Here is a 7314-nt window from a genome sequence, read left to right as displayed (position 1 = left end):
TTCTTATTCGTCACTATCCCATTTCCCCCCTTTATTTTTTTTTGAGTTCAATGTTTTATATCCACATCAGTATCAATGTACCATACAAAACCCACCTGCCAGCTTAGCTGGGCAGGCAGGAGGGGGGTCCATGGCAGCATAGAAAACCAGGATTCTTGTCCCAAAAGAGGAGAAAATGGGTTTACAGTCAAGGAAACAAAATCAGAACTCAACATTATCAAGGAGAAGCCTTGAAACTGCATCAAGCGGAGGTGCTGTGGGTAGCAGTGCATCTCAGTTGGCCCAGCAGTATCTGCAGCAGTCTTGGTTCCTGGGAAGCCTGGGGTCAGATAGGGCCCAACTCTTGAAGTTATTTTCAATAATTTTGCTTTTGGGGGAGGAGGGCTTCTGTGCAGCAGCTCCATGTGGGGGAAACTGGTGCGGGTTTCACTTCAGGGTTTGGAGGGGAAGTTGGGTCTGTGGGGTGGGACCCGCGGGACCTGCCCGGCCCCAATGTCACAGCTGAGGTTCTTGGAAGTGGCCCAGTGAAGTTCCTTCCTGCCTTCTTCCTGCCCTCACCCCAGGTATATGGCTTATAAAGCAGGGCACCAGGCTGGGGCTGAGCACCCCAGGGGCCTTTGTGAATATAGCAGGTACACAGGCAGGGGAAGCTTGGGGGAACTGTAGGAACTGGTGGGGGCAGGCAGAGCCAGGCGAGGGCAGTGTCCATGGGGAAAAGGGAGCATGAGGTGGAGGAGGTATGCTCCTCTAACAGAGACTTAGAGGGAAAGAGAATAAGAGAGACAGAGATGACAGAGATGGGGATAGAAAGAGTGACAGGATGAGAGAGACTCAGAGAAAACAAGAGAGAGACTGAGACAGAGAAAGATTCACAAAGAAGAGAGACAGGCAGACAGAAAGATGGAGTCCTGCTCTGTATGAGTCAGCCGGCTGTGAGGGGGTCACGGGGGCTGGGCTCACATGGGATGTGCCAGTGTGATGGTAAGTGCATTGCTGTGTTGCATGAGGGAGGTGTGCTGGTCATGCAGCACCAGCTCCTTCAGAGACCCATACAGGTTGTAGGGCTCCGCAAAACCCAAGCCAGTGGCCAAGCGGTAGATGACACAGTGCTTGGTATCACTGCCCACCACCACAGAGCAGGCATAGCAGCCCCGCCGGTTGCTTTCACCGATGAGGAAAGTACCATCCCGCTTGCTGTTCAGCATTTCCTCAGCCTGCGTGGGGTTGATCTTGCCCACATACCAGGTTCGTTCCTCATGGTGGGGGAGGTCATTCTCATCCTCCATCAGTGCATACTGGTCTTCAGTCTCATTTTTGATTCCCAACCACTCATTGATTTTCTTCTGCTGGGCGCCTTTCTGGGTGACCATACCAGGTACTGGTCTTGGATCTTGCGCAGCTGCATCAGGTCTGGCTTCAGGCTATTCATGCGCTTACCTAGGTTGTCAAGGCCTGTATCTGCAGCTCCTTTTCCAGCTTCGTGTGGCTCTGGATCTCAGAGATGCAAGACTTGAGCCATTCTGAGTTCAGCAGGATCCTCTGCATCTCTTTTTCATTACCCTCACACCGGAAGCGCTCCAGATACTCCTTGCTGAACTTCTCTTGAGTCTGGCCCTGCTCTTGGAAGATCTTGATGGTTTCATTGAAGGCTTCCATTGTGGTGCGCTTCATCTGCAGTTCCTGGGAGGTGCGTGTGTACTCCTCATAGAGCTGGTCGTACTCACAGCTCTTGTCCTCTGCTTCAAACCAAGGTAACAAACAAATAATTTCCCACCAGAAGTCATGTCCAAATACTACGAGACTGAGGACTATAGGGCTGACTATGTACATGCTTATTAACAGGCTCACATTCCAGCTCTAGGCGCCCAGGCATCCTCCACAATCCCACAACCCTCTGGTCGCATACTTCCGGTTTTTCTAGCTCCTCCTTAAGTGGTGTTTCCTTCAGTCACGTTGCAACATCCAGGACCTCTAGTTGGAGAGGATTTTTCTGTTCTTTTACATTGGAACTATTGGAATCAGTGAAGTTTTGGGAGTACTGCCGCTGCCATGAACATGTCGGTCCCAAGCGCACTCATGAAACAACTGCCCATTCAGTCCACTGCTGGCACCGACTTAGTTCGCAATGAGAAAGGTACTGTGTTGAGCCATTTTCCAATCGGATCTTCCTCTTCCTTCCCCAGCACACTCCAAACCTACCCCGGGCCAACCACCCCAACCCCGCAGACCCTTAAGACCTTCCCCCCTATTTCTTTGACTTTCCCCCATCAAACTTGCACCCTATCATGTTGCCTAGGGGTGCCCCTAACTGCTCCTTGGGGGTGGAGGGCACCCTGGGCAAGGTGCCATGGTGTTCTGGTCTCTGCTCATTTTGGTTGTCACGAAGCCTGGCTTTTTTATAGATAGATAGACAGATAGATAGATTACTTAAGCCCTGGCCAGGTGGCTTAGTTGGTTGGAGCATTGTCCCATACACCAAAAAGTTGCAGGTTTGATTCACAGTCAGTCAGGCCACATACCTAGGTTGTGGTTTCCATGCAGGAGGCAACCAATCCGTCTCTCCCTCTCCCTTCCTCTCCCTTTAAAAATCAATAAGAAACATGACCTCAGGTGAGAATTAAAAAAATATATATTTAGTACTTTTAAGAACAAAAGTTTCTTATCTTTTGGCACTATTACAATGTTCATTTTATTTAAAAATGCAAACTCTATCTTAGACTTCCAGTACCAACAAGACAGAGTAGTCTTATTCCTTCCAGGTTCTCCCACTTAAAACTATAAATCTTGAACATAATACAACAAATTAGCATAGAAAGAGGCTGAAAGGTGGCAAAAGGAAGATTGTGAGGGGCCTCAGTGCTAAGGAACAACAATGTGAGTCCCCTGGACTGCCTTCTCACACCCAGGTAAACTGCCAACAGACAGGAAAACTGGCCCCAAGAAAAGCCTCTTTCAGCATTGGAAGGACTTGGAAAAGGTGGCCTACCAACAGAAAATCTTTTTGGCCATGTCCACCCTATTCCAGCTAAAAACCAGGGAAAAACACACGGCTCCCGGGTTTTAGCACACTGACCAGGGAGTGGATCTTCCTCCTCTCTGCCTGATATGGTAGGTGCGGATTCCATCACCATTACACAGAAAGCTGACCTTTCCACCAGGCCTGCAGAAACAGGCTGTTCCTACACTCCCCGGGCCTGGACAGTATCAGCAGTGTGACAGCCAACGTGGTATCCACATCTGCCCAGCAGCAAGGAAAGTTAATAAGGCTGTGGAAGACAGGAGGCTTCACACCCCCCCATGTCAGCAGGGCCCAATGGGGAGCTGAGCTGTGCCCCAACTCAGCTACAAGTGGCGAGTCATGTGAGCTTGCCCCTTTATGGTGGCAGCAGGGCTCAGGTATAGGTAGTGCTAGTGAGGTGGTGCTAGTTGGTGCTCTGTTTTCATCAGGAAGGTGTCAGTAGGCTGAGGAGGTAACTGAAGTTCCACCACCCACCTGCAGCAAGGCCCTGGCAGTCAGGCTGCATCCTGCTGGCCTGGGGCTGGCTAGGCTCACAGGAGGCTGAGCAAACACCCCTCTGCCCTTCCCACTGCACCTCAACAAGGAACAGCCTGCTAAAATAAGAATATTAAATAGGGTCAGGATTCTCCTCATATAATCTCCATTGTGTCCCAATCACTTATCTGATAAAGACTAGGTATAGAATATACACAAAACTCTCCAAGCTCAGTAATAGAAAACAGCCAATGCATTGAAAATTTACATATCTTAAGAGGAACTGGGAAAATTAAAACATGAATGAGAAAAGATGGTGCCAAAAGCTGATGCCACATTGAGAGAAATCAGACAACATGAATTCCTGTTGCAAGGATTATTATACAAGCAGCCATCCTATATAATAAAAGGCTAATATGCAAATAGACCAAATGGTGGAACAACCAGAACAACTCACACCCACTGCCGGTGCCTGAAACCTGCCCGAATCGCTCAGCACCATCTCCCCTCAGGGCTTCTCCACCTCCTCCTGCTCCTGAGGGGAGACTGGGCCGGCAGCCGCCGCTCGCACCCACAGTCAGTGCCAGAGCCACTGCTCACACCTGCTGCCAGTGCCTGGCACCGGTCCTGATCACTTGGCACCATCGGCGGGTGTGAGCGAGTGGTGGCTGCCGGCCCCAATCACCCCTGAGGGCTTCTCCACTTCTCCCTGCTTCTGAGAGGCGATTGTGGCCTGCAGCTGCTTGATGGCACAGGCCCCAGTTGCTCCGTTCCTTCAGCAGGTGCGAGCTGCGCCGTCAGTGCATGGGAGTGGCAGGGCGGGAGCAGGGCTGCCAGCAGACAGGGGACCAGAGGCCTCAGCAGGAGGGGCCAGGTGGGGGATGGGCCGAGACCCACCCTGTGCCTACCACAGCCTCGAGGCCCACAGTCCCTTTCAAGGTGCATGAATTTGTGCACTGGGCCCCTAGTAGTATAATAAGCTTCAACAAGGGGCACAGTTTTGTATGCTTCCAGGTAAGTTGGTATCAATTCAACTACATTATTAGAAATTTAGGATGTTAATTATAATCTCGAGGGTAACCACTAAGAAAATAAATAAAAATATACAGAAAAGGAAATGTGGAAGGAATGAAAACAGTACTCTAGAAAAAAAAATCAATTAAAATCAATTAAAGACAAAAGAGGAATTGAGAAAGAAAAGGACATAAGACAAATAGGAAACAAAGAGCAAAATAACAGAAGTAAGTCCTGTATTGGTCAGGGTTCTCCAGGGAGACAGAACCAGTGAGGGTTGAGGGCAGGGGCGGGAAGAAGAGAGAGATATATGTTGAATTATTATAAGGCTGGAAGGTCTAAGACCTGCCCATGATAAGCAGACCCAGAAGAGCCAACAGTGTAAGTTAAACTCTGAAAGGCAGCAGGCTTGAGACCCAAGAAGAGCCCATGTTTCAGTTGGAGTCCAAAGGCAGGAAAAGACTGATATCTTCTTTGTAAGGATTATTTTCTGAAACTTATTATCTTGTCTGGGTAACTGTAAGACATGCTGAAAGCTATATAAAATTCAAAGTTGAGGGACATATTACTAAGATTTAAAATATAAATTAAAAGTGATGCTACACCTTTAAAAAATATAGCAACTTTTCCCAAACCACTTGCACTGACATCTGTACAAAGGTAGAATATGATATTTTCCCCACCTTATCATCTGTGTTCTATTATAATGTCTTTTTTATTATCTTAGCTAATGCAAATCAGTGATTTCCTATTGGAAACCCCACAACAAATACCCTTCATAAAATACACATTGACTTAGTTGGAACCCTTGAAACCAAACAAGTGGGTTCAGCTGCCTATGGCAGCGAAAGCCAGACTGGTGAGGCAGATTCTGGTGCAAAAGGAAAGAGGTTTAATTCAGTGGTTCTCAATCTTCCTAATGCTGCGACCCTTTAATACAGTTCCTCATGTTGTGGTGACCCCCAACCATAAAATTATTTTTGTTGCTACTTCATAACTGTAATTTTGCTACTGTTGTGAATCATAATGTAAATATCTGATATACAGGATGTATTTTCATTGTTTGCGACCCACAGGTTGAGAACTGCTGATTTAAGTGCTGCAACCTGAGAGAATGGTGAACTCCCACCTCAAGGATCATCTCCCCTTCCTGCTGAAATATGTGGTTCTTCTAGGGAGGGGAGGGCTTTTTTCAATCCACACATCTTGTTAGCTTTTGGCCACTAGGACTCTGCCCTCTCATTTTCCTAGCTTTTGGTGTGCTCAGTGTAAGAACCTCCCCCTGCCATTATCTTGGCAGGAAACATGGAGATGCTCCAACCCTCAGCCTGCCTCCTGAAGCTGGACACAGGACCCACACATCTGGGGGACAGAGTTGATAATTGTGGGCACCTCAGGATCCAGGTGTGCCCCTGTCCTCTGCACAGTCTCCATGACCCTCCTAATGACTGTGTACAGTAACACCTTCCTGGATCCATCTCCTCCCATCATGACTGATTCATTTTAAAAGTTGTTTAGGATGACCTCTTACAAAGACAGCAATTATTGGGAAAGTAAATCCCTTGGACAATGTTTAGCTTTACACATTTCTGAGAGTGTCCTTGTTGTAGGCAAAAAAAAAAAAAGTTATCTGGTTACCCAACATGAACTTCCTCTCTGACAAGTGATTTCACAGGCTTTCTTTTAAAATCTGCCATCTTGGAACTGGAGAGCATTATGCTAAGTGAAATAAGCCAGTCAATGAAGGAAAAATACCACATGATCTCACTCATTCATGGATAATAGAGACCATTATAAACTTTTGAACAATAATAGATACAGAGGCAGAGCTGCCTCACACAGATTGTCAAACTGCAGCGGGAAGGCCGGGGAGGGTTGGGGGGCAGGAGGGAGGGGGTAAGAGATCAACCGAAGGACTTGTATGCATGCATATAAGCATAACCAATGGACATAAGACACTGGGGGGTAGGGGAGGCCAGGGGATTGTCAAGGGTGGGGGGGAAAAAGGACACATATGTAATATCCTTTGTAATACTTTAAGCAATACTTTAAGCAATAAAAAAATAAAATAAAATAAAATCTGCGATCTTGGCTGGTCCCTGTGCACATCACTAAACACTTTAATTATGGATTAATACTGAAAGGGCTTGAATGCCTCCTGTCTTTTCCCCAGAATGATCTGAAGAGTGAAACATACTGAAACAGTGTGTGTCTACAAGGTTACTGCAGGTTAATTACTACCCATGTGAACTTTACTTGGATTTGATTTGATTTCCAGTAACTTCTTTTAGGTAAATACCCAAAGGTAAGCACCTGCAGACAGGCTTGGTACTGTGGGTGTGGTTGTGTCTGCCAGTGAACTCTGCCAGTCCCCTCTATCTGCCCCTGCTCTGAATCTAATCTGCACTGAAATAATGCTTTATGGTTCACATAGTTCATCCCATAACTGTGTGAATTTTTTATCTGATCTTTAACAAAGAACTCTAATCTATACAGATGAAATTTACTTTCTGAAAGTGGAAATATCTGTATAAAAAAAGGATAATAAACTGGCAAGCAAAGTGTGAGTTGTGCTGACCTGGATCCTTTTGTTGTTATGATACCAATTATAATACCCATCAGCCCAATCCCTCTGCAAACTGGTTTTGATTCAAAGGATGAAACTTTGATCCAAAGTTGTCTACATACTCCACCCAGCTGTTGCCTGCCCTCATAGCTGTTCCCTGTTGATTCTCTGTACAATAGAGATGGGTACCAAATGCAGTGATATCATTGACCTCTCAAACTAATAAGAAAGTAATCTAATA

General features: G+C 46.7%; 1 pseudogene; it reads right to left on the bottom strand.

Moving 5' to 3' along the window:
• Positions 1-956: 956 nt before the first annotated feature.
• Positions 957-1830, bottom strand: LOC102434365 (annotated as a pseudogene).
• Positions 1831-7314: the final 5484 nt, after the last annotated feature.

The sequence above is a fragment of the Myotis lucifugus genome, unplaced genomic scaffold (genome assembly GCF_000147115.1).
Source record: "Myotis lucifugus unplaced genomic scaffold, Myoluc2.0 scaffold_21, whole genome shotgun sequence".
Taxonomy (NCBI): domain Eukaryota; kingdom Metazoa; phylum Chordata; class Mammalia; order Chiroptera; family Vespertilionidae; genus Myotis; species Myotis lucifugus.
The sequence above is the reverse complement of the archived record's forward strand: the minus strand, read 5'-3'. Positions and strand labels throughout refer to the sequence as shown.